We start from the raw sequence: 27,900 nt of genomic DNA, 5'->3' as shown, positions 1-27,900 counted from the left end.
GTATAGTGCCTAGATATTCCAGTAAGAACCATTATTTTTTTTTAATGTGGCATGATCAATACATATTCTACAAGGGATGGTAAACTTAGTAATTCTATAAGATATGTCCTGAGATCAATGACTTTGTTAAGGCCATATTTTATTTGCCGATTAATGGACAAAAGATAATGTAATTTATATTTAAACTTTTTTTTAAAAAGACTGCACTTCTAAAAATCACGAAAAGCCAGAGAGACTCTTAAATTACTAAAAACTTAATATGTCTTACACAATCTTGTGTGTACAAAAATGCAAGTTAAATATAAACATAATGCAGTCATGATGATTTTGTTCAAATCTGTTTTCTGTAACCCTCAGTTATATATAAAATTTTCTCAGTTGCTATTTGTGAATAGAACAATACCTGATTGAATTACTATTGGCACAGGGCCCTAAAAAAGCATACTTTAGCATTAATATTTTATATGGTTAAAGATTTATTTTTTAATTGGAGATCATTTAAACATAGGGGAAAAAAATTAAAGGGCAGTATGTCCATAAACCAACAAATAACTTGGCTGCAGTGTATCATAAAACACAAAGAATTGTATATACCTGTACAATGAACATTTTGTATTAACATAATCACACACAAGTGTATAACATGTGCACACACATACACCTTCACACACCCACTCACAAAACAAAGCCTAATATGATGCAGCTTCCAGTTCAATATTCAGCCTTGCATTTTTTCCTTCAACCAAACGAATAGCTTTTTGTCATCTTCCCATTCTTGAAAACAATACGAAGTTCATAACCAAATTCTTCAAGGTATCCTTTTCTTTCCTCAAGTGAGACAAAAATTTTTGCTGGTATCCTATGTAGAGATAATCGGTCATTTCCGGTCCTCTTATTGAGATTAGTAACTGGGTCCTTGAAGACATTAATCTCCAAGCCATTAGTTATGATATAACTATACTTAAAAAAAAAATTCAAAAGATATCTTGTTAACCTCTGGAGGAAAGTTCCACCAGAACCGAAGGAAACATGTTTAGGACTCTTTTTGTTTTATACTTCATACTTTCTGCACCTTTTTTTGTAAGGTATTATCCCTACATTAGCTTCTTGACTAAAAGTAAGATAGCAGCAACTTGTAGCTCTTTGAGTTCTTCGTAACAGGGAACTTCTTACCTAAAATATTCAAAATCTTTAATACAGTGTTAAAGAGGATTTCAAGAATCAGGTGTGATTATTAGTGGTGCCTCTGTATAGTTTGATATTGTTAAATATCTTAGACCTTACCCCCTATTTTCTCATACATCCTATAAATGCTATCTGTTCTCCCTGATGAGAGATACAGGGCAGGCACTGACGAAAACTGCGTTGCTCTATATTCAAAAGCATCTTTTTCAAGCTCTTCCCTTGAGCTCTTACAGTATTGTATTCTGAACTGGAACAGAATACCCTGGAAGAGGATCTTTTGTTACATAGTATTTTTTTTTTAATTTAAGCAATTCTTGCTATTATATCTGTTCTTTGAAGGTAACCAAATGAGAAGCCATTTCTATGCCAGCAGTCTCTTAAAAAGAGACTCCCCTGTAGCCAAAATCATGTAACTTGCATACCAGATTATCTAGGTTATTGAAAGTTTCTAACAAATATTTAGCATATGTCGTCTTCTGCTCTCTAGGATTTGTGGCCACTGTGATTTGACACCAGGACTGAACAAGGATAGTTTCAGTCCAATATGTAAGGCAGTAACACTCTGAATTTGTGTTTTCTACTGCGGAGAGAACACTTCCACTAGGAATGACAGAGTTCCGGGAACAGCTTTTACTTTTATTGGAAGATGTTCGTCCTATTTCTCAAGAATATAGTTCCATTCTATTCATCAAAGACATCATCTTGGAAAGTTTGCTAATCTTTTATTTTGAAATGTCATGTCTCCTCTGCGTTTATCCTATCTAGTGAATTTTTTGTTTGAGACATTGTCATTCTCATCTCCATAAATGCAATTCGGATATCTTTTATATCTCCCATGCCTCTACTTAACATACTCAATCTTTCTTCTAGCGTGTTGACTATATGGAGAATCTGGAATGCTGGCAGTGTTTTATTTCTTAACCTGGGCGGTGGATACAGGGTGTTTGCTTTACATTATTTTGTAAATTTTACATTTATATTTCATGCATTTTTCTGTATGTGTCATGTTTCAAAATAAAAATTTAGATTGTTCAAGAAATCATATTAGCTCTTCAAAATATCAAAAATCCAGCCACTTCTACCACCTCCATTATTCCTACCCCAATCCAAGCCTCCATCATTTATTAACTTAATAGCAGAATCCACCCCTACCTCCCCACCCCCACCTTGTCTGTCTTCTTCCAGGCTCTGTATAGTCACTTTCAGCTCATATGCTAATGTCATTGTTTTGACATAAGGTTTCAGGTTCTGTCATGTCATTCCTCCGCTCAAATCCCAGTGGCTTCTCATCTCAAAGTCAAAGTCAGAGATGGTTTATGGCTTACAAAGCCTTAAATAATATGGCATCCTCTTGTCTCTCTGACTCGTTTCTTAAAATTTATTTGCTCTGTGTGTTAGGTACACTAGCCTCCCTTGTGTTCTTTTAACTTACTAGGCACTCACCTGCTTCAGAGAAATTGCACTTACATTTTCTCTGTCTAGGACACTCTTACCGATATCCCTGAGGCTTATCTCCATCAAATCTACATTCAGATTTTATCTTCTTGGTAAGACATTCTTGATTTCCTTATTTAAATCAGTCTCGTTACACCAGTACCTCCTATTTCCTTTCCTATTTATTTGTTTATTTTTTTGCTTAGTACTTACCACTCTCATATTGTATATTTTATGTTCATTTGTTCTTCAAAGAACAATGTTTAACATAAAATATACAAAACATGATTTTTATCACTTTTTAAATTTATTGCTGGAAGCTTTAGTGTCTGTATTAGTATATTGTACCAAATATGCACTCAGTAAATATTTGTTGAATTAATACTCTTAATCATCATTCTCTAAGGAAATTTCTCCTCCTCAAAATTAAAAAAAAAAAGTCTTCCATTGTTTATTTCAGTGGCTTGTATGTGATGTGCAATTAATAGATGTTTGTTTAATGAATGACTCCATGCCTAGCTAGTGGCAATGTAGTCCTGTTATCCCTAATGCTTACAGATGGAGAGTAGGAGTATGCACACTGAGGCTCTATTCTTGGCTTTTTCTCTGATTGCATTCAACATACATGAATATTTATTAGCTGTTTATTTTGGGACCTAAATATCAAATACTCATTTGGTAAACATGTTGGTATGGAAAGCACTGGACAAGCCACTGCAGATTAAAATTAAAGACCACATTTTCTTCCAGGCTCCCAAAATGTGCCTGCAAAATGACATGTGTCCTCGTGTTCTATGGTATACTGTTAAACCCGCATTTGCCAGATTCTGCCATCAGATAACTTAATTGCAAATACAAAGCAGCCACTGAGGGCATATTTACCTCTCTTATAAAAGCGAGTGCAGTTGTATGGACCACAAATGAAATGCATGCTGTTGGATTTGCAGGAATAGTTTTGGAGACTGGAAATGATTTACTCTTGGCTGAAATAGATTAGGGAGCTGTTGCTGTCCTAGTAAAAGCGCCTGCTTCCTCTAACAGAAAATATCGCTTGTTTTCCATGAAAATATGCTGCTGGTCAGAGAAAACTACCTCTGCGCCTCAACCCTAGCATTTGGAACGGCAGCACTCACTCATCTATCTTTAATTATACCTAGCAGAGTGTTGAATGCTGGGGAAGAAGCCACGTGTTCTTGCTCCCGGGTCACAGTGTTTTCCTGGCTGTGGAGCTGGCAGCCTTGACTTTACTCCAGATGGTGCAAATCTCTCTGAAATACGGTGTCTGGCCCTGCAAACAGAACTTGTAACAGACCGATCAATGCAGACCATAACCGAGCTAACATTTCCCATATTGTGAGGGTATATTGAAAATATTTATGAAATGTTAGAGTAAGCATCTGATTGAACAACATCACTTTAGAGGTGGGATAATGCAGGCCCAGAAAGATGAGGTGACTCGTCCAAACTCACAGAACTAGTTACCAGCAGGGTGGGACTAAAACCCAGGTCAGCTGACTTCTCACATCATGGTCTTGCCACTGTATTGCTCTCACAGTCACGGGCCTACTGGTTAGCCACACTGGCTCTCAAATATTACCATTTTTAAAAAGTTACCGGAGGAGCAAATTAAAAATGTCCATCTTTGGGGCCTGTCTTCCAGAGACTCTAATTTGGAAAGTCAGTGATAGAGGCTAGGAATTGTGCTTTAGCATATACCCCAGGTGACTGATGTAGATGGCATTAGGCCACAACTTGAGAACTCCTTGAGAAATCCTGGTACCTGGCAAGGTACCATTAGGGAGAATGCATAATAGAGAGATTAGCAACTCACCATGAAGCCCAAAGATCTGCGTTTATAATCTCTCTGCTTTGCTACTTACTGACAGTGTACAGTCGAATGAGTTCATTATTTAGTCTCTCTGAATCTTTTATCCTACTCATAAAATGAGAACTTACTGGACTGTTGTGAGAATTATATGTAGAGAGAGAGAGGGTGTGTGCGTGTGTGCGTGTGTGTGTGTAGCACAGTGTGCCTGTTGCACAGTGAGTGCTTAATAATTGTTAGATATTGTTATTAATAAAGTGCTTGTCATATACCTTGTACTTTTAAATATTCTGGTATTATTGATATTTTGAGATAAGTCAGTTCCCAATTTTCCATATGTAAGCATACACACACATATATAATATATATATACATACTTATGTATATTTAACATGTAATATATTATATAGAAAAATATAGTGTAACTAAATTTCCCCTTTGGCTATATCTCCATTTTCTTATTATTTCTCCCCACGTCCAATCGAATCTACAACAGAAAGTATCTGTTGGAAAGAGTAGAAATTATATCAATGAGATTGTTCTTCTATTCTTTAAAATGTTGTTTTCTCTTTCCTTCCAATGGACCTTAAGTAAAATAGCCAGTTGCATTCCAGGAGCCTGGTAAGAACTTGCATTTCTGATTATATGTTTAAGTATATGTTTAAGTAATTTAGACATTTCAGCATGTGTATTCCCACCTGGACTAGAGGTCCTTCGGTCCAGCGAGCTCGTCAGGTGAAGTAAAAATATACTCTATCCAGGCTGTCATTTATATGCATAAGATTATAGGATACAGAAGAAAGCCTACCAAGAGATAAAATAAGGGCCTCAAATTATCCAAACTACCACGACTTGAGTGCTACCGAATTACCAATTGTCTAAAATAACTTGATTGCAAAGATTCTGAGGCTAGACGGTGGAAATAAACTCATGTGTGAAATGATAGCTACATCAAGGAAAATGGAGATGGTTGTCAGAGAATTCGGAGTGACTTAGGGGCTATTGGAGTGCTTTAGGGAGTGCAGATCCCCTGGGAATCAGACACTCCGATTGACTTAAAAGCTGTTGTCATTTAAAAAGTTTTAAGAATGACAATCAGTTAAGTTGGCCTCAGTGATGAATTTTACTATTGAAAATGGCCCTTCACATCACATTCTAGATAGTGATGATAGCAGTAGAGATTCCAGTTTTAGTAGTGTGGTAGGGTCTCTATATTTTTCTTTTAAAAATCTAGATAGATAGCATAGCACACTTGATGAAAGTGGGACCTTGGAGTCGAGGAGACCAAGGTTGGAGGCCACTTTGGTACTTCCCAGCTGTGCAAAATTAAGCAAGTTGTTTGGAATCTTTAAATTTCAGTTTTCTCATTTGTAAAACAAAAATAAATCACTGACTGTAAAGAATCGCGTATATAATTCGGTTAATTTATACAAATATATGTTTATGTCCTTAAATTTTATAAAGTATCTGTATCGTAGGAGATAATCAGTAAATGCTTCCTCCTTCACAGTAGTATTAGTGGTAATAAAAGTATCAGAAAAAGTCAGGTGTTTTTCTGTTATGATGTAGCCTAATTCTATTTTAATCTGCTATCTCAACTTAATACTTGGGTTGTTTGAATACTATCCTACTTGAAAATAAAATTTTCCAATGAGAATGAATAAACAATGAAAATATCTAAGAAGAGAAAGAGATTCAGAATAGTCCAGGTAACTTTAAACACATGAAGACCAACAGAATTAATGTACCAGAGCCTCCGCAATGCATGACTGTATCTCAGAACTGTGTTTATTGCTGCACATAGGGCAGTAGGAGGTGGGCTCTCCATGGCCGGAAGGAGCCAATGAGCTTATTCAAATTGAGGCGTAAGCGACGGTGATAGTTTTATTAATCTTGTTCTCAAGGAAATACTTTTACAGATTGAAGAGAAATTAAGTCCCTAGTTTTAGCGTATCAAATATTAGCAAATAGACAAGGGTTAAAGAGATAGGCATCTTTTTGGACATGCTAATAATATTTTAAAATAATTTGTTTGCTATATCTGTGTAAAGTCACATTTATTGAGAAAAAAATTGGAACATACAAAAAAGCCACAGAAACAAAAATGCATCACCTGTGTATTTAACACCCATAATTAAGTGATTAAGAATATAGTGCATACATTTTCACTCTTTAAAATGGCCATTTTACAGACTTGTGCAAAACTGATACTCCATATCCTGCTCTTATATTTCTACATTTCATTGTATCTCTGCACCATAGTTTTAATAGCTGCAAGTTATTACATCATATAGGTGGACCTTACTGTTTTTAACCCATGCTCTATGATTGGAAAGGTAATTGTTCCTGAGTTTTGGCTTCTAGGAGCTAAATAGAGGTTAACATTCTCATAGATTAAACCTTTTAGAGTTTCATAATGAATTTCTTAAAATTCTAGAAGTAAAACTGCTGGGTCAAATGGTTTGTAGATTTTTAAGAACTAGTGACATATTCTCACAGTTAAAGAGAGTCATTATTGAGGTTCGAGAGAATGAGCCCTTCCCTCCACTCTCGCTGTCACCAGGTATCATTATTTAAAACAGTGAAGAGGACGCAGAGACTCACAACACGTATTTCCCCCAGCTGTGTGGCCAGCCTGTCCTAATGATGGAGCTCGCTGCCCACTCCATTAAGAGCCTGTTCTAGACCTCTGTTTTGTTCCTAGCTGTGCCCATCCCACAGCTAGAGTTAGCAGCTGTGAACATCTATGAGCTTGATGGGAGTGCTTTCCTGGTACGGGAATTATGTCTTTGTTGGTATGGAGTTACATTTCTGACCATACTAACAAAGACATATTTTCACAACTTCCGAGGGCCAGTGCAATGGCACAACCCAAGCAGGTTTCCTTTTAGAGAGAAACAGGCCACGTACGTGTCCCTCTACTTTAACAGAGGCAATAAAACACTTACAAATAATGTCATCATGCTGCTAGAAATGAAATGATTCAAAGATAGGGCCTGTACAAAACGTCAGTATATACAAAAAAATCCAATCACCATTTCAATCAGATAAGCCTTCTTTCTCCCTGTGGGCAGTAGGGTGTTTTTAAAGATACTTTTTCTTTTTTTTAAGCTATGAAAAGCAAAATCAATTCTTGCTTCATTTTTATCTAAAATACTTATGAAAACATTTTTTTCCCATTCTGTCATCTAAAGTGGAAAACCAAACTACAATGTCTTTTTTAATAAAAACACATATGATTAACAGTCGCTCATGGTTGTACTTTAACTTGGAGATACAAAGTTTGTTTCAGAGGCCTCAATTTCTAAAAGAAATGATCTGGCAGGAGTAATTGGATACAAACTCTATTATCATTTGTTAAATGTAATAATAGCAAAATAAGAGAACAATTAGATAAATGTGGTAATTAGCTCTCCATTCTAGGTCACTTTTTCTTCCCACTTTGTGCTCTCTTTCTTAGCAATCTCGACCACACACAAAGCTCCAATCACCATCTAATTGCTAAAACCTTTTATGGGATTTTCATTGATCTATGAGACTGAAAAATAGCAAGGCCTTTACGGGCACAGACTTTCTGCCTACTTGACCGATCTTCTTTTGCGTCTCCCTCCCTCCCATTCTCTGTGCTAAGACCACACTTCCCTTGTTTTGGTTTATCTCTTACTTCCGGCTATCACCTGACAGAGGCTGTCGCACTTGCTGCTCCCACACCACTGTACCCCCAACCCAGGGTGCTGGTTTTGCTTTTTCTTCTTGTTACTCTTCATCTCACCTCAAGTATCACTTCCTTTTGGAAACTTTCTCGGACCCACTAGCTTAGGAAAGAATCTCTGCTCCCATAAAATTGCATTTCTTTCTTTCATATTACTTAGGTCACTTTTATAATTATACAGCCGTTATAAGGAATTATTAGTTTTGTGTCTGGTTGGTAAGTTCTATAAAAATGGGGACTATATTATTTTTACTAGAAGCACTATGACAAGGTACTACAAAATGAGTGGCTTAATATTTGTCGCACGGTTCTGGAGGCTAGAAGCCTGAAACCAGGGTGTCAGCAGGGTTGATTCCTTCTGAGGACCATAAGGGAAGGACCTACTCCAGGCCCCACCATGGCTTGTAAATGGCTGTCTTCTTCCTGTGTCTCTTCTCAGCATCCTCCCTCTGCGCATTTCTGTCTCTGTGTCCAAATTTCTCCTCTTTATTAGGGTATCTGTCATACTGATTAAGGCCCTCTCAGAGGACCTTATTTCAACTGATACATTCTGCAGTGACCCTATATGCAAATAAGGTCACACCCGTTTGGACTGAGAACTAGGGCTTCAAAGTATAAACTTAGAGGACACAGCTCAACCCACAACAGGGACCCCATGTCTGTTTTATCCACCACCATGTCTCCAGCGCTAAGCAGTGTCAGAGCCATATCTAAGTAAATGGCTGGGCGGTGCTCATTAGCGTTCACATAGCCAGCATTACCAGGAGCAGGTATCAGCTCCTTAACTTAACAAGATTCTTTATGTATAATTTCTCCTATCTTAACCATAAATTTTTGACTAAAAAAGAGTAGGGATATATATAAAAAAAAAAAAATAGGTTTGAGACTATTGCCTGACTATAACAGAGAAGCTATCCCTTCATGGGAACTCAATAAATTTTTATAGAAGAGAAATGGGGTGGGAGAAAGGCAGAGACAGAGAAGAATCACCATTCTCAGTCGAATTAAGGATTTTGAAAAGACAACATGTAATATGGACAGAGAATGGGCCTGCTGCTCTCCATGTCTGAGATGCTAAATATGACATTACTTTACCCAAACGTAGCTGTAACGATGTCTCTTCTGCAATGTGGTTTTGTCCCTCCCCCACTGAGAGACACAGCCCGTTACTCCACACTCCTAAATCTAGGCAGGCCCCGAAACTGCTTTCAGCAACGGAAGGTAGCCAGAGTGACACTGTGCCAGTTTAGAGCGAAGCCTTCAACTGGCCCAGCAATTTTTATTCTTTTCTCCTGGAAATCCAACACCATGTAAGGAGCACGGCTATCCTGAGCCCACCACCATGATATCAGAAGGCCAAGCCATTTGGAAAGGCCCAGAGAGGAGGAGAGGACAAGGAACACTGCGGTGCCAGGTCTAGGAGAGAAGAAGCCATCTTGGATGCCAACCTCATTGAGCCCTGAGATGATGCCACTCCACCTGTATCTGACTGCAGTCACAGGAAAAACCCCTGGTGAGAACTGCCGGGCTGAGCTTTGTCAACCCTCAGGGCTGTGAGAGATGATAACAAACTGTTGGTTTAAGACACTCAGTTTTAGGGTGGTTTGTTATGCAGCAGTAAGTAACCAGAACCACCCAGTGAGAGTTCTCTAAATGCCTAGCAGATAGCAGGTGCTAAATGTCTTCATGGTTTCAAACGGATAAATTCATCTCCAATGTCCAAATAGAATGAGCATAAAGAGAAATGGATCTCATGTGCAAGAAGTGAAAAGCGTTCTATGTTAAGTTTCCTGTCAGAATACTTTTCTTTGAAAAGCTTCCTCCACTGGAAGTCTTTCAAGACACTAACAGAGCTGACCTTAAATGTCTCTTCCCACCGTCAGGTGAGGCAACTAGCTCAGACATCAGGAACCATGGAGGCTTGGCGGAGGGAGTTCCTGATATTGAAGGCTAGAGCTGTGAAATAATTTCTTGGTTGGCAGCTAGAAGCAGAGAATTTGATTCCTAGGAAATGTTGAGATTTAGAGAGAAGGCATTTAACCATTTCAATTCGATGGCTCATCAAAGTGCTACCCTCTTCATTTTCCCAACCCCACCCAAAACCAAATGCAAGTTTGGATCAGTTGACTAAAATACAGTGTTTTTATATAACTAGTCTGAGTGGTAAATATTTGGGAGTTGGAGATTTGACTGCTGGCAAATTAATCAACCTCTAGTTGCCTTAATTTTTACTTGTTTAAGAGGCTAGGGTGATAAAGAGAGATAATTATTTCTTTATTGATTAATTTTTCATAGGCTTAAAAGAGCTTCATGTGTGCATCAAAGCAAACTCTCGCTTGCAAAAATAAGCAAGTCTCAGAGCCTAAAAAACAAAACAAACATTTTTCATATCTAAATGCCTAGTTGTACAGTATAGGAAAAGTTTTTATGTTAAAGCTCTCAAAAGTGCAAATCTGAATATTCACATGTGTACCACTTTGCTGTACACTCACAAGCCTGGTAGTCAGTAAGCTGCTTGTGACTTTCTCTTTAGGGTCAGAATTAAGTTTGTTGGTTCGTAGTTTTTGAAATAAATTTTAAAAAACTGGCACAGTATTTAATCCGATAACTTTTATGTTTTGTCAGATTTATCATGCATCCTGAAATGTATTTCACTATAAGTGAAAATTAAAAGAAAACAAAACCATTAATCAAAATGAAATTCACTTTTACTTACAGCTCATACCATATTCTTATGATTATCACGAAGAGTGGTCCTAAAAAAAATCCTCTGCATATTTCTTCTCCGAAAACCACATTCCTCCCTACTCTTCTGCATGCTGTCAGCAGAGAGAGAAATGAGAAATTTAATATCACATAATACCTCACGTGAGAATGCTAAGCTCTTGGGACTGGTTGCTTTTGGTTTTTGTCTTTGAAATATTTGGTATCTTGGTTACCAATTTAGTGTTCCTTGTGTAAGTGGAGTCTACAGTGACTAGTCAGCTTAGATTCAAAGTCAGATTTTACATAGCCCTTTGTAAATATCCTTTGGCCATTTAATTAGCTATATCCTAAGAATGATGAGTCAAAATAGAAATTGGTTTTGGGAGTCTTTTAAGTGGCTTAGTTAGAAGTATATTCAGCATGAAAAGATGCACATGGGAAGTTATCAGAATACTTGCTTATGAAGACTCCAATCCTTTGTCCCCTAAAACGCAGCCTTTATTTTAAATAAGCTTAGATGATAGAAAGTAAACCTCTCATAATCAAATGCCTTCAAGGTTTGGGTTTATTCTTTCAGATTTATTTAAATATATGCTCACACATATATGTACAGGTTTGTAAATATATATTTTTTTACTCTTCTTCAACTGATTCAAATTGGCTGAACAATATGACAGATTTTTATGTCATTACACAAAGAGAGCTCATTATTCTTAATTTCTACATAGTATTCCATTACTTTGATAAACTATAATTTTATACCTTACAATCCTAGACATTAAGATAGTTCAAATTTGTAGCAATTGCAAATTATAATAAAATAAATAAGATACATGCTAGAGGATGGTTGACAATTTTTCAACCATTTTAACAGAATTAATAAAAGATTTTTAGCTGGGTTAGTATTATAATTCTTTTTATATTAATAATGAACAAGATCACATTTAAAACATTTTAAAGCCATTTAAATGCTAGTACATATTTTAAAGGCCAGAGTGTTATTTGCCCACATCACAACAAAAGTTTAAGCACATATTTGCAGGATATAGCTTGAAAGAGAGAAATGTGTCAAAACGAGATAAATGAAGATATTTCAAATGACATTTACCATCAGATGAGTAGACATTACAGTGAATGTAGGAAAAAAGGAGGCATTCGAGGCAGATATTTTGGAGATTTAAGGAGAAAAAAAGTGATGCTAGCGAGTCTTTGTGATAATCATGAGAAGAATATGATATGAAAGGGTTGCTAGTAAAAATGAATTCTGTTTTGATAAATGTTTTTTTTTTATTCTCACGATTAAACATTGAAACTTTCTGAGTCCCTTCCATCATCTGTGAAATAGAGATAATAATATTTATTGCAAAGCATTGTCACAAGAATCAAATACAGTATTATATGAAATGATCAGTAGTAAATATTTAAGAAAGAGTAATTGTTTATATGAGAGTTTTGTATATAAATACCTATAATAAAAAGGAGCGGACAATGAGCACTACAAAAAGGGTTTACTTGAAGTACTGTTGGAGCTAAGAGTGACTCATTTAAATTCATAAATATCTTTTTATCTTTTATTTATAACCGTATGTCATGGAAACTTTCAAACAAACACATAAACGCAAACACTACAATAAACCCTAAAGTTCCAATTATATACCTTCAACCATTATCAACATGTTTTACTCATAATAAATTCTTGCTTTTATTAGTTTGCTTATATTATCATTTTCTCCTCTGAATACTATTGTGCTCTTGATTTCTTCTTTTACCCCAAAACTTGTTAGGAGAAGCAGAATAGGAAAATGGTTATACACACACCATAATTAGACTGCTGCTTAGTTTAAATCCCATGTATATAAGTTACTGGCTGAGTAAATGGGTGCATCTTACAGATGACAAGTCTCTCTTGTCATAAACCTTTTCACCTGCAAAATGGTAATAATAATGGTATCTACTTAATAAAGATTTTATGAGGATTAAATGAGCTGATTAAGACAAAAATTTCAGCAGGTACTACTGAAAGCATGTAGAAACGTCCAATAAATGTTAGCTATTAGTCAAATTTCCAAGGTATTTAAATTGATTTGTTTATGCTAGTGTTATTAATTTGTAGCTTTATGGCATCGACTATGGAGAATGTGAATTGTAACTCTTCTTTTCTCGATTCTTGATTTATTGATTCAAACAATGCTTCTGAAATCCTGTGAGGCAATGTTTTGAAAATTTTTTTTGGTCCTTAAAATATTCTCAGTTTGTAGGATAGAAAAAATTCAATATATAGTTATAAATCAACCTAATTAATTGTTTTACTTATCCACTTTCAAATTTCTTTATAGCTTCTTTGATCTTTTAAAATTGAAGAGCCTCTTAGAGTCTCCTCCTAATATGCTTCACATACCTGTTTTGCCTGTCTGGCATTAGGTAAATGTCTGTAGCCTCCCTCCCCACTCTCCATCCCCTGGATAAAAGCTACTCATCCTTAAAGTCTTCAATTCACTGACTCCCTCATAGATTAGGTTTTGATTTTATGTTTTCTTCATAGTATTCTGTGCTTCTCCTTTATATCACTTATTATACAATTATAATTCTACAGTTACTTAGTTGACCACTTGCTGACGTCTAGCTAACTCCAGACTTTAAGCTCATGAATTATGGCGCATTGTCTGCTGTGTTCACCTCTCTATGCTAAGCATTCTGCACAGAATCTAGCCACAGAAATTTAGTACCTGGATTTGAATTTGAGTCCCTGAGTCAGAATCCCTCCATTCAAATATTAGCTTTGCCACTTACTAGCTGTGTGGCTTTGTGCAAGGCACTTAGCTTTTCCAGCATTGGTTTTCTTCACTATAAAGTGGGAATGGCTAATAGTATCTACCTTATAGGATCACTATGAAGTTAAAAGAGATGCATTTATAAAACAAAGTGTCAGCAGCTATGTGCCAAGCATGTTCCTAGGTACAAGGGATATGGCAATAACCAAGACAGATGACTTCCTTGCTCTCATAAATTTATATCCTAAGGGGAGAGTAAACAGAGGGGTGGGGTGGGAGGGGGAAGCAAATACCTAAGTTAAAAAGTGACAAGTGAAATTAGAAGGAAAAGAAAAAGGGTTAATGCACAGAGTGAGTTTAGATACGTGGATAATGTACATTGAGTTCAATGATGAATTCCCTGTAGATCTAATATTTCAGCTGAGATTTGAGGGGCAAAAAGGAACTAGCCATATACGTAACTGAGGGAAGAACATTCTAGTCAGGGTGTTCAGTAAGCCTCTGCCATAGCAATGAGCCTCAGGTACCTGGGGACAGAAAGAAAGCTAGTATAGCAAGAATACAATAAGCGAAAGGGAAATGATAGCAATTTTGCATTAGAGGCAATAAAATGGGAGAGAGAGAGACCATCTAGGAGGTACTTAAAATTCTGACTGACACACAGTAAGCACTTAATAAATGTTAGTTGTCATGGTTGTGGTTTTAGTTGTTGGAAGTAATACATAATTTGAGTGAATACATCAATGTTTGAATAGAAATGGATATGATTGCTCAGGGAAGATGAAAAATTGGGGCATAGCAAGATTGAGGAACGAACTAATCGAGGTTCATTCAACCTTTGCGTACTGCAAACATGTAGTAAGGGGTAGGGATAAAAAGATAAACCTTACTTTGCTTTGAAGAAATCACAATGAATTATAATATAAAGACAAAGGAGCCACATGCTTTGGAGAAAGTACAACTAAAATATTGTGAATGTTGAGTGGAGACAATAATGTTTGTCAATGGAGTTGACTATAAATATTTGCAGTGGAAATTTGTTGGTGTAGCCTGACTGCTATACTTCCCATTTCTTTGTTGGATAGCATACTCTGCTTTTCTCTGGAGAAACCTTCTTCCTCATTTTCAATACTTGTGACTTTAATGAGATAGCATCTGACTCAGGTCTGGGCATTTTAAATATTTGCATGCCTTATGAGTTCAAACAAGATCGTATGATCCAAGTTCGTTTAATCATAAGCCAATTTTCTGGATGCTTGAATGAAACAACTTGTAGAAAGTACTCGTTTTTTTTCCTATGGATATAACCCCGAAGTTGGCAACTTCTTTGTGGCTTCAAGGGGAGCTTCAGCTCAAAAATGAGGGCAGGGAAGAAGAATTTGGGGACCACTGCAGGTGGTCATAGCCTTCCATTTTTGCTAATTGGCCTTACCAGAAGGAAAAGTAAACACATATATCTTCATGACAGGAGGTAGTTTTACAAATTGTAGCAAAGGACAGACCAATGTTAGGCTCCTGCTCTTCCTTGAAAAGCAGGAGATGGGGGCACTAACTCCTTTAATGTTTACATTTCAAAGACTCCCCAGCCCTTGAAAAAGACACTCCAAAGTGGCAAGAGGCTTTTAAGATTTGTACCTTGAAGGAAGGAAGAACTTATAATTACAGATTTTCTAAAGAAAATGCTTCAAGGGACGTCAACGCTTAGAGTCAAGAAAAAGCCTGTCTAAGTTTAGTCGAACTGAGGAAAATGCTAACACCGTCTTAATCAACCAATATGAGAAGCACCGAACGTTCTCCACACACGCCATTCTTTCTGTCCCCTACTAAAGCAGCCACATAAATAGCTCTAACATCTCTTTATGAAAGAGTTGAAAGAGGATCTAATTCTCTGGAACAGAGAGCCCACTCTAGCCTAGACTCTCAAGATTAGACTAGTGGCAAAGACAGCTTGTCCTCCATTGATCAAAATTCCTAAAGAGTCTCCACCTATAACATTGTGAGAAAGTAACTATCTTGCGTGGTTATTGCAAGGACAAGAAAAAAATACCTGTATAACACTGGACACAGTAACTGACATCCAGTACATATTCAAAAAAGTTATACCTAATTTATTAGTATTATTCACTTTAAAAAGGTACATTTTGAATTAAAGAATACAAAGGGTCTGAATGATTATTCAAGCAGAGGTTATGTATTGAGGGCCCTGGGGATGAATTTTTCCTACAGCCAAATTTTCTTTAGTTTGTATGATGATTTGCTTATTGAATGTATGTTTATTTGTTCTTATAGATTTAGATTGGCTTACACTATTTTTAAATCAGAGGATTCCAGAGAAAAATCTAAATCGAGCTATTCCCTTATCAATGGATATTTCAGGCTTTCCAAAATTTTTGCTAATTTAAACAGTGCTTGATCGTGCCTCCAATGAAAGACCAGTGAGTGTCTCTAGGGAAGATTCTGGATGTGAAACTGTCAGATTGCAGGGGAGAGGCATTTAACATTTTAGCAGCTATGACCAAATCACCCTCCAAAGTACCTGAACTCATCCACCATCTTCCTAGCACATGTGGCAGTACCTTTCTCCTCCCACCTCAAGTTTTTCTCCGATTTAATAGATTAAAATTGTATTTTTGTTATTTTGTTTCGTACTTTCTCGAGGATTTGTGAGGTGCACCCCTTATACTTTTTGGTAGTTCGTGTCTCCTTTTCTTCGAGTTTAGAAATTATTCTTTCACAGCCTTTCTGTGTAGCAGGAGAAGATTTCAATGTTTTGAAATGCTTTCCTCCCCTGAAACATTCCCCTTCCACCTGGATCCTTCCCACTGTGGTCCTTATTAATGATTCATGTCATTGTTTTCATCAGTTCTTTCTCCAGACCCATAGGGCAGAATTTGTTGAACACTTAACTCATCAGATGACTTTCCTAAATGTTGGGCTATGCCCTGGCAGCAAAAGAAGGAGCTACCGAATCTGGGGTCTAGAAACAGAATGGGGGAGCCGAGGTGTACAGAAAACAACTCTCACTATCCACTCAGTTTTTAGGAGAATATCTCTGATGCATAGTAAATGTTTGTTTAATGAATGAATATGGTAGAACTTTGGATAACAGATTATCACAAATGTAATCAGTTCACATTCTTGTATGCCTCTAATCAAATTTGCCCGTTATGTCAATGAGTTGATTCCAGGGGCCTGCTCGCTTTCATTATGTTAATCCTCTAGGAGAGCATGTATTTGATGTGGCACTTCAAAGTGTTTTTGGAAGCTTTATCTTTTGTCACCCTTCATGCTTTTGCTGGTAAAACTGGAGTGGGGGGCTTTACCTGCTTCCGTTTAGTTTGTTAGTTTGTTTGCTCCCTCCATTCCTGAGCCAAGTTGGTTATTTTCCTTTACCCATTTTGAACAGTCCTGTTCAACAAGAAAAGAGGGGGAAAAAATAGAATATCGAGTTGTCAGCAAACACTCTGTCTTAAATAATTGAATAACAAGCACTATTATCCCAAAAATACCTCCAAAAATGATATGCAGCAGATAGGAGGAAAACAAAAATTTCTGCCTTCTATAGGGCAAACTAGTGACAGCCTGAAACTTCACACTTATGACAATGTGCAAAACAATATATTTACATTCATGCTCTGTATATGCTTATCGAGCACAGATGGCTGGTGCAAAATAGATGATCACTTCTGAGCTGCCTTAACTGTGTGCATCAAACTAATAGACCTAAAGAATGCTTGTGAGCATAGCCTGGATCTATCTTTCTCCCAGCCCCCATCCCAGGATTTGATCTTTTCCATTGTTTATTCAATTGGAACCTAAATCAACTTAAAAAATGAAGAGAAATAAAAAACCTATTGGTAGTCCAGGTTTAAGTGAGAATTTTGTTTACAGGGGGTTACTGAAATGCTTTGTCTGGCCCAATTTTAAATAACTTTCTGCCACTTCTCCTGGGAAAGCATGCCAAGTTTAAAGACTTGCCTATTAGGAAAACCTTGCTGATATTCAGCCTAACTCAACAATTTCTCTTTTCCTCTAATTGCTCCTTCTCTCTCTTGAGCTCCTTTGAGACCCACAGCGCCAGCGCCACTTTAGATTGCCCTGCTGGCTCTCAGTTTCCAGCACTCAGTCTACATGTCTTCATTTGAAGAGTCACTCAGTCATCTCTTGAAACAGACCACTTGCCTTTCCTCATGAGATGTCTTGAAACATACCATACTCTCCAACCTAACGTCTTTGGAGTTACAGGATGGTCGAGCAAGAACCCCCTTAAAGACCCAGAATTCCGCTCCTCTCTTTGCAAATGAGAAAATGATGACCCAGTTCCGTTTAAATGAGTTATCTAGGCATGTAAGTAACTGGCGATAAAAGGAGAGCAAGAATTCAAGCCTTGAAATCCTGGGATAGAAACCAAAATTACCCACAAGGCTCAGGCAAGCACTATAGATAAGTGCAGTGGGCTGAGTGTATGACCAGAGAGAGTGGGTAGGGGTGGGGAGCGGTGATGGTCTGGAGAGCTATGCCCTCTGTCGAGGGGGCAGCTGCTCTTCAAAATCATAATTGCCAAATATTCTGAGCCTTCAAGAAAAATATGCGCTCTGGATTTTTGTGTGAAATATCCTAGTTTCAAAAAATATTTTCAACTAATTAAGAGTCTTTTAAAATTCTCTACAGACAAACTAAAACAGGATTGAATTCTGCCTTTAGGGCAGTACTTTATAAATAGCACTATAGAATCTCATGGAATTTCTCCTACATCTACAGGATGATGTTAAGATCTAAAAGTGTCCTGATAGTTATGAAATCCACCTACCTGGGTTTATGGATGTAGAATCTAAAGAAAAAGAGAAGAATGTGATAACCTGAATTATTGCTCAGGGACTTAAAATGAGCTAGCCCTTTAGCATACCTGTCTTTGGCCATGGATAGAATGGGCCTGGGGTAACACTGGCCCAAGGAGAATGAGCAACATGTGGAACAAGCCTGGATTCAAACAATAGCTTGGAGCCGAGCTCAGGTGAGGTCAGCCAAGATCGACCGAACCCCAGCCTACCTGTGTATGCAGGTTCTTAAGTAGGAAATAAATGTTTGTTTTAATCCACTGAAAGTATGTGGTTCTTTATCACACAGTAATAGGTAATTAATAGAAAAAGGCTTTCCCAGTAAGTCTTCACACAGCTGGAGACACACAGTACGTAGATGGCAGGGTCAGAATTAGGTCAGGGCTCCAGCCAGGCCCCTGGTCTAGGGTCTTTTCTACTCTGTCGTGCTTTTAAATCCTGGTTATCTTCTGTTTCAATTTCTGCTTATTTCGTACATTAAAGACAGCAAAATAGGCCTGATCTTTGTGTCTTCTTTGCAAGACTTTCTTGCAGAGTTGTTTTCAGTCTCTGTGTATACCTACCAGAAATTCGAATGCAACTTTGAGAATTCCACAAAGATACATGAAAATAATCTATGTTGATACACTGTAGAACAATTAGGATTCACACAACCAGAATTTGAATTTACATAAAAATTAAAGCAATCTCTAAGATGGAGTAGTTTAGAATTACCACTAATTTAATTGAGGTTGCTTAAATGGTTTGTAATCGGTATGATTGTTGCCAATTGCTTGCATCTTCAGCAAGGTAATCAGAACCCACTCGGCAATTTCTACCTCCAAATCAATTTAAACATAAAACAAATTCCCTTTTTTTTTCAAAGAAAGTTTTATGGTTTGTACTTTCTGTACAGTTAAGCTTTTCTTGCATTCTAAACTACTTCTCCAGAAAAAAATCAAATACTTTAGTTTTTTTCTTTAACTTTTCATTCATTTTCCTCCGTCATGGATGCTGTGAAAATTATGCCCTCTTTTAGACTACCAAAAATAATAATACCACCAACCTCTTAGGGTTATGGTCAGGTATAAATTGTTAAACACACACTTAACAATTGCACCAGGCACAGTGTAAAAGCTCACTATTAGAAACTTTAAAAAAAAATTCTTATTGTTATTATAACCTGCTCTTAGGTTTATCACTCTGGCTATATCTTGAAAGTATTCTGCTAAGAATTAATAAAGATGAGCTTGGGTACCTTGCATAAGAATAATAATTCCATAGTAGATCTCCTGACATCATCCTCCTCTCAAAACCACCTGGACTCAAAAAAGTCCTGTGGCTGTGATTCTAAGTGACATCCATGGCCCACTAGTGTAAGTGATTACATCTACCTATCTGGGGTGATTTGAATGACCAAAAAAAAAAAAAAAAAAAAAAACCTGAGAATCAGAGAATTCTCTTTTGAAGAATTTGAAATAAATTTTTTTTTCTCAAGAAAGCTTACTATCGCTCAGGAAGTGCCTCCCAGGCACTTCAATGCACACAGATCACAGAGTGCGGGTTCCGATTCTGTGAGTCTGGGGCGCTGCCCGGGCTGCCTTCCTTCTAACACATGCCCAGTGACGTGGACACCAGTGGTCCACAGACCACACTTGGAGGCAATTTTCAAACTCTAGTGTACTTGAAAATCACCAGGGCACTTATTAAATGCAAATTTCCTGAGCTCTGCCCCAGGGATTTTGACAGAGTAGACCCAGGAATTTAACATATCTAACAAGTCCCCCACCTCTATAGAATACAATTCAAGAAGCAGCTTCTAGACCTTGAATCTGTGAAAGGGCAGATTCTCTCCCATGAATGTCACCTTATGGGTCAATGTGCCAACCTTGCTGTTCAATGGAACACTTTTACAGATGGCTAATAGACTGCTAAATTGAATGTGAGAGAGAATGGGAGAGAGAGAGAGAGAGAGAGATTGAGATTGATTGATTGATAGATTGTGATCCCATGTGTAAATAGTTTTTGGAATACTAAGTCAACAGTGAAAATAGTCCTTCACCACAGGGCCTTTCAGAGCCTTGCATAGGATAATGAGTATAATAACAGGCCTCCACTCATTCAGGAGCAGAATTTGCTATTTCTGAGATGCCAAACAACATCTCCCAGAAGAGGAGTTTGAGAAACATGACTTGGGAAATTCTGCCCGGAACTGGTTTGCTTTTGCTACCTCTGAGGGGAGAATAAAGTCAGCCACAAACGTTACCTTGTGGGACTCCAAATGTGGGAAAGACTCATGACAAGTAGAGTTGTCAAATGCAAAATTAATCGAATTTTCTTTTAGGGCAATGAGCTATGTGACATGGAAAGTGTTCTAGCTTATACTCTAAACTTTGTAAAGGATGTCGTAGAGAGCATTCCTGTTCAACAGTAATATTTAAATTAATAATCTAAAAGATCTTTTCCAACATTGGGACCGTAGATTTCATCTTAGCATAAAATAATCATCTAGAATCAGATTAAGCCAAAGGGAGGGAGAAGAGACAGATGAATGTACTGGGCTCATCATGGGAAAGCAGCTGTAAAATAATGAGTTCTAAGTCTCTGGTTAGTGTAAAGATTCAGTGAAATCTTTTATCCAAATATCTAGTAGCATACATACACTCACTCTTACCTTCCCATCTGTTAACACAGGTGAGCTCTCCATGTTCCTTTCTAAAGCCAGTCTCTCCAGCAGGTACTAGACTCCAGCCCTTCTCACATATTCAAGGACAGGGTTACAGAAATTCTTTCTTTTTTCTCCCTACATCATTGTTTTCATCAGCTTTGAAACATGTTTTATTTCTGTTATCTTTACAAAACCAAACCTTGCATTTATTCCTCTTTGCTTGAATACATTACTAAAGTATCATCTATATGACCTCTATCTCCAACTTCTCTCTTCAATTTTTCCTATTCTAATTGTTTTTTAACTCCACCATTCAACTGAAACTACTCTTGTCGAGGTTAAAAATAGTCTACCCAATAGTCTGCATACAATCATATTCTCATCTTATTTGTCAGGAGCATTTATTTTTGAATGAACTCAATTCTTTTTTTTTTTTTTTTTGTATTCAAGACAACACACTCTTGATTTATTTCCTATTTCATTGGTCATTTCTTTTTTACTTCCTTGGAGAATTTCTCTTTGTTTCTTAATCATTATAATGTTGAGTGTCCAGGATCAGTCTTTCTCTTCTTGTTTCTTTTCCTCTGTTTCTTTTCTTCCTCTTACCTTCCTTTCATTCCCTTTTCTTCTCTTCTATGTATACTCTCTCCCACAGTAATTCTTATTCTATCCCATGACTTTAAATATTCTTGGTGTATTATGGCCATAGCCCAGACCTTCCTATTAAACTCCTCGTTCATGTATCTAATACTCATTATCTACACTTGGTTATATAATTAGACATATCAAACTAAATACTTCCTGAACCGAGCTCTTGACCGTCCCCTTCAAAGCCACCCCATCCACTGCCTTCCACATTTCAGTTGACTGCAGTGGCTCTGGCCAGAATTTTTAGTGGATCTTGACTCCCTTATTCCTCTCATACCTAACATCTAATCCACCAAAAAATACTAGCATCTTAATCTTTAAAATAAATCCACAAAATGGCTACTTCTCCATACTGTCATTATCTTTTACCTAAATTATTTCATAGCCTCCTAACTGGTCTTCCTCCTTCTGTTCTTGGCTATTATAATCAATATTCAATATAGCAGCCAGACTTAGATTGCTGATTTATAAGTCAACTTGTGTAACTCCTGTGCATAAAGCCTCCTAATAGCTTCCTGTTTTACAGAGTAAAATAAAATGGCCTAAAAGTCCTTATAATGGCCTGAAAGACTCTATATAATCTCATCCTCACATCATTCTTTTCTGAGCTGATTTCATACTACTGTCACTTTGAACTTCTCAGTGTCCTTCAAACATACTGAGCATGTTTCTGCCTTTATAAGGTTGTCGCATGAGCTGTTCCTTCTATCTGGAACATCCTTGCACAAAATAGCCACAGAGCTAACTTTCTCAGGTATTTTATGTCTTCAGCAAAAGATTACTTTGTCATTGAGGACAACCTTACCAACCATCCACAAGAATTCCGGTCTCCCTTGGCATGATAAACTTTTTCTTGTTTCTATTCCATTCATCACCTTATGCCACACTATCTAATTCTCTTATTTTTTGTTTCAAATCAGCTTTATTGAGTTATAATTTACATAAAATAAAATGAAATCATTGTAAGTGTATGTGTTAATGAGTTGACAAAAGTTCATACATTCATACACCTACCATCTCTATCAGATGTAGAACACTTCCATGCTTTCCCCCTAAAATTCTCTTGTGTCCCCTCCCAGACTCATCCCACACCTCCCACCAAAGTCAATGTTTGAGCTGCTCTCTAATACTATAGAGTTAGTTTTGTTTTTTTCTGTATTAATATAAGTGGAATAGTATAACATGCGGCCTTTTGTGTCTGGAATTCTGCACACTTACATCTATACACCTACACACTTCCCTTCCCCTTTAAGTTCTGTTCTGCATAAAACCTGTAAAGTACCTCACTTTCTGAGTTTCTTTGTGTAGAGTCCAAATTGAAAAATAGTAAAAGCATATTTTGAGGCATAAGTCAGTCCAAAATGTTTATTAAGCACATATTTTACTATTTGCCATTGGAACAAATATGCATTCATACACGCAGAGACAAATTAAGATCTGTTACATCAGGAATGATGACTTATTCATCCTTACATGCTCAGGGTCTAGATTCTTTTTGGCACATTATAGTGCTCGATAATTTATAGCTACCGCAATTATAGTATTTTGTTATTCATTTTGTTGTAGATTACTCATTAATAATGATAATTCAATATCATCATATACATGTGTTTGTGTGCATGAATGTGTATGTGTGTGTCAGTGCAGATACAAAATAGTTAAAAATCTCTAAATTCCAGGAGCCTACACTATAGTTGGGGAAGAAGATAATAAACAAAATAAATAAGTAGATCACACAACATGTTTAAAGGTAATAAATTACATGGGTAAAAATAAAAGCAGTGAAAATATCTAGGGAGTAATGAAAAAGAGGGTTCCATTTTAAACGAAGAGATCAGAGAAGACCTCACTGAGAAGGTGACATTTAAACAAAGATTTAAAAGAGATGAGAGCGAAATAATACAAATTTATTGGAAAAGACCATTACAGACGGAACAGCTAATGTGGAATCTGTAAGACGAATTTAGAATTTCAAGAAGAGGTCCCTCTGGTGATAAATATTTGGAATTGTCAGCATATAAATTTCATTTAAAACCAAAGGATGGAATGAGGTCGACTAAATGAGAAGTGAGCTGGAGACAAGAAGTCCAAGGACACCCATGGGGGCCTTTCCAGTGCTGAGGAGACGGGGAGGAGAGAGCAGCAGGAGTGGCGACTGAGATGGGAGGATAATCAGGTGATAATGGTGGCCTGGAATCCAAACAACAAAGTGTTTCAAGGGGGAGCAGTGACATAAAACAGTTATCCTTTCTTCAGTCTTCCTGTGCCAACCCATGTTTCATAATATAGCCAGAATGATCTTTCTAAGCAAAAGTCTAATCGTATTATATTCTTCCATAAAATGGCAGTGTTCTAGATACTGGGCAGAGAATAATGTAGAATATACAAAAGGTCTCTGTCCTCATGGAATGAACATTTTATTGGATATGGGGGAAACAGATTAAAAGTAAGTAAATAAAGTAGATGCTAATGCTCCATGAGAGCAGGAATATGATCAGTTTTGTTCTCTGCTATACGCCCAGCAGGAAGAATGGAATGTTAAACGTAGAAGTTGCTTATTTGATATTTGTCAAATGAATGGCTGAATAAAGGTGATTTCAGATGGCCATATGTACTATAAAAGTACTATGTGGAAGTTCACTGGCGACTGAGAGCAGGCTACTTGGACAGTGTGATCATAGAAGGCTCAAGACTTCCTATTCTGATTTCCAGTCATTTGGAACTTTTTTCAGTTTGTCAAAGAGCATGTTCTGTCTGGTCCCCAGGCTTTTGAATATCCTATTCTTTTTGCCAAGGAATGCTCCTTCTCCATAGCTCTAATATCAAGTCTCTGGCTAGCTAATTCTGACCTTTTGGTTGAATATTAAACTTAGATAGTAACTCCTCTGAAAAGACTTCCTGCACTCCTCCACTCCTTAGCATTCTATAGCTCGTGGAACTTCTTATCTTGCCATATTTTCATGGACATTCATATATAAGAGGAAATAGTCAAGAAGGGAGGAAACTGCCAGGATTAATTATGGCAAGCTTTGGAGGTGGTGCTACTCCATGGCCTCACAGCATAAAACATAGATCAGGCCAGTCTATGTTAGACAGCCCTATTCCTTTCACAATACTTTGTGAATTGGAGGGGTTTTTTTCCCCTTAATTGCCTGTCACAAGCATCTAATTTATCTCTTTGCTTTTCTGTTTATGATTTATTTACATATAGTCTGGTTCCAAATCATCACTGACATGGGACAAGCATCAGTACCCGTCAGTGCTGTCATAGCAGAACTGCAACATCAGCACATTTAGAGGTAACATTTCAGTTTTAAAGAAGGAAAAACCTTTATCAATCCTCTTTCCAGGGGTTTTTAAACTATTATGGGTCACAGGACCTTTTCGGGTTTTTTGTTTTATTTTTTTAATCTGGCACACTCTTCTCCCTGAAAAATGAGTCTTTCCCCTCATACACATAAAATTTGGCATGCAGTTTTAAGGATTTACGACCCCTCAACCTGCTTATATTTAAGATCCCCTGATAGAGCTCAACCTTTAAGCATGAAAAGCAAGGGAACTTGGTTTTGCAAATCAAGATTTTTAAAGAAGAAACAGACTTTTGGAGTGAAGGTCATGCTGTCTGTCATTCAGGATTAGAAAAGAGACGGATACCCAGCCCTTACCTGAATTGTTATATCAGTGAAGTAAACATGTTGTCTTAGCCTCTCCTCGCACTCTTCAGTGAGTTTCCTGTGGAAGAGGAGAAGCGGTCCCTTCAGTTCAGCGGCTGGGGAAAAAAGTAAGGTGATACAGTTGGAAACTGGGAGTCCAGCCACCAGGACCCTCTGTTAGTTCAGCCAGGAAAGACAAGTTGATTTGATTTCTGGCTCTTTTGCTATATCCAACCACCAGGATTCATTCAGGCATATCATGATAAAATGGAGTGTGAGTTTAAAATAGTCTGAAATATATGAGAACCTGACACTGCATTTACTAATGGAGATGATTTATGGTGTCACATTTAGCAATGTTCAGGTCCCGACTGCAGTGTTTATATTCATCTTCTTAGCATGAGATCAGAGAACAGATATGTAACCAAAACCTCAAGTATTCTGAACCTTTGCATTTGTCTTTGGTTGGGATTTTAAAGTGGATTGCCTCTGAGAAGCATGAGAGGGAAGAAATGCGCTTTTTATTAAGATTTTTGGGGAAGTAATTGCATTTCTGGAACACGTTCTTTGAGGGTCAGCACTTTGTATCCAATTACCAGTGATCGTAATGGATGGCTCCTCTGCTTGTCATTTCTGCTCTGCAGGCACTTAGGATAATCCTCTGTAACTTTCTGGTTAAAGTGAATTTATTAATTACAAAAATATTTCTGGAGCTAGATGATCTCTCCAACAGTAATACAGTAAACATGCCCACTGGAAATTGGATTTTCCCAAACTGCTCGTTTATGAAGAAGGAAGGTTTACCTAGGCAGAAGAGGTCTTAAAAAACAAACAAACAAACAAACAAAACAAAGAATAGAAAAGAAAAATAAAGAAGGGAAAAAAAGCTTAATTAGCATAGTTTTAATCTTTTGCCTGTTTAGTGACAAAATGACTGGATTGAATTTGAGACTTTTGAATTCCAGCTGTGTTTCTGCTACTGTCTTTCTGGGTCCACCATAGAAAGTCATTTACCTCTCAGGTTTTCTTGTTTTATTTCAAATGCACATTCTGTCTCTTAGGAGGGCATACAAGTCATTCTAAGCTTCAATTCTGTTGTTTAAAAGAAGAGAACAACACCTGTCTCAAATGCTATGCAAGCTTAAATGAATTATGCATTGAAACATAGCTGAGCTTGGCACAAAGCAGCTAATTATTGTTATTACTGTTGTCTCAAGGTAAAGAATATATGGAGAAGAAAATGAATTGATCAAAAGAAATAAGTTGAAATACTATTCAATTTTCGAGATTGATGTTGCCATGAAAAGTTGGTTTTGAAACAAATTCCATATCAAAATCATATTTTTACTTTAACTTATTTTTTTTAATGAAGAAATCTTCCAATGAAAGACTGGTTTAAACTTCAGGTTTTTATTTATTATAAATTATTCTCCTTTGTTGCTTTATTTTGTAAATGTGTAATGTTAAGTGTTTGCTCTGATTAAATTAAATTGGAGGAGCCAAATAATAAGTATCAGAATTTTAGAACTGGAATAGAAAAAGGTCTGATTAGTATGTTAGTAAGAATAATGTCCCCCACCAAAAAGATTCATCTCTGGTCTCCAGAAACTGTGAAAATGCAAGGTTAATGGCAAAGACAAAGTATAGATGGATATGGAATTAAGTTCACCAATCAGTTGATAAGGAATTATTCCTGGATTATCTAGGTGGGCCCAATGTAATTAGTCACAAGGTCCTAAAAAATAGAGAAAGGAAATGGAATTGGGGGGTCAGAATGATGTGATGTGATCTATAACAGACTAGACTCACCGTTGCTGGCTTTGAAGATGGAAAGGAACCACAGACTAAGAAATCCAGAGCACCTCTAGAATCTGGAAAAGGATAGGAAAGAAATTCTCTTGTAAGAGACTCCAGAAAGGAATATAGCCTTGCAGACACCTTAGTTTTAGTCCAGTGAGACCTATGGTAGATTTCTGACCTACAGAATTATAAGAAGATAAATCTATTGTGTACCCTACATTTGTGGGAATTTATTATATCATAAAAAGAAACTAACAAATTAGTAATAATAGTTACATATGATTTGTATAAAATATATTCGTATATGACTTATTTGTATAAGTTAGTAAACATGCTTTTACATGTTTCTGAACACTGGGGGATATTGAGCCATCTTGACCTCAGTAAATAAGATGGGGATCCAGAGAAGTGAGGAGGCTCCTGCGGCAACCTGGGCAACAAATGAGGGCTGCTAGACCCTGGGTGCTGTAGTCTGAATGTGTGTGTCCTCCACACAATTCACGTTGGCATCCTCTCACCCGACGTGATGGTGTTAGAAGGTGGAACCCTTGAAAGGTCTTCAGGTCATGAGGGCGGAGCCCTCATGGGTGGGCCTGGTCCTTTTATAAGAGATTCCACGTAACTCCCCACTGCCTTCCGCCACATGAGGATACAGGGAGAAGTGTGGCCTCACCTGACCAT

General features: G+C 37.1%; 1 pseudogene; it reads right to left on the bottom strand.

Annotated features, from left to right (window-relative positions):
- Positions 1 to 227: 227 nt before the first annotated feature.
- On the bottom strand, positions 228 to 27,900 carry LOC107500866 (annotated as a pseudogene).

The sequence above is a fragment of the Rousettus aegyptiacus genome, unplaced genomic scaffold (genome assembly GCF_014176215.1).
Source record: "Rousettus aegyptiacus isolate mRouAeg1 unplaced genomic scaffold, mRouAeg1.p scaffold_m13_p_7, whole genome shotgun sequence".
Lineage (NCBI taxonomy): Eukaryota > Metazoa > Chordata > Mammalia > Chiroptera > Pteropodidae > Rousettus > Rousettus aegyptiacus.
Note: the sequence above shows the minus strand (reverse complement) of the source record. Positions and strands in the feature narration are given on the sequence as shown.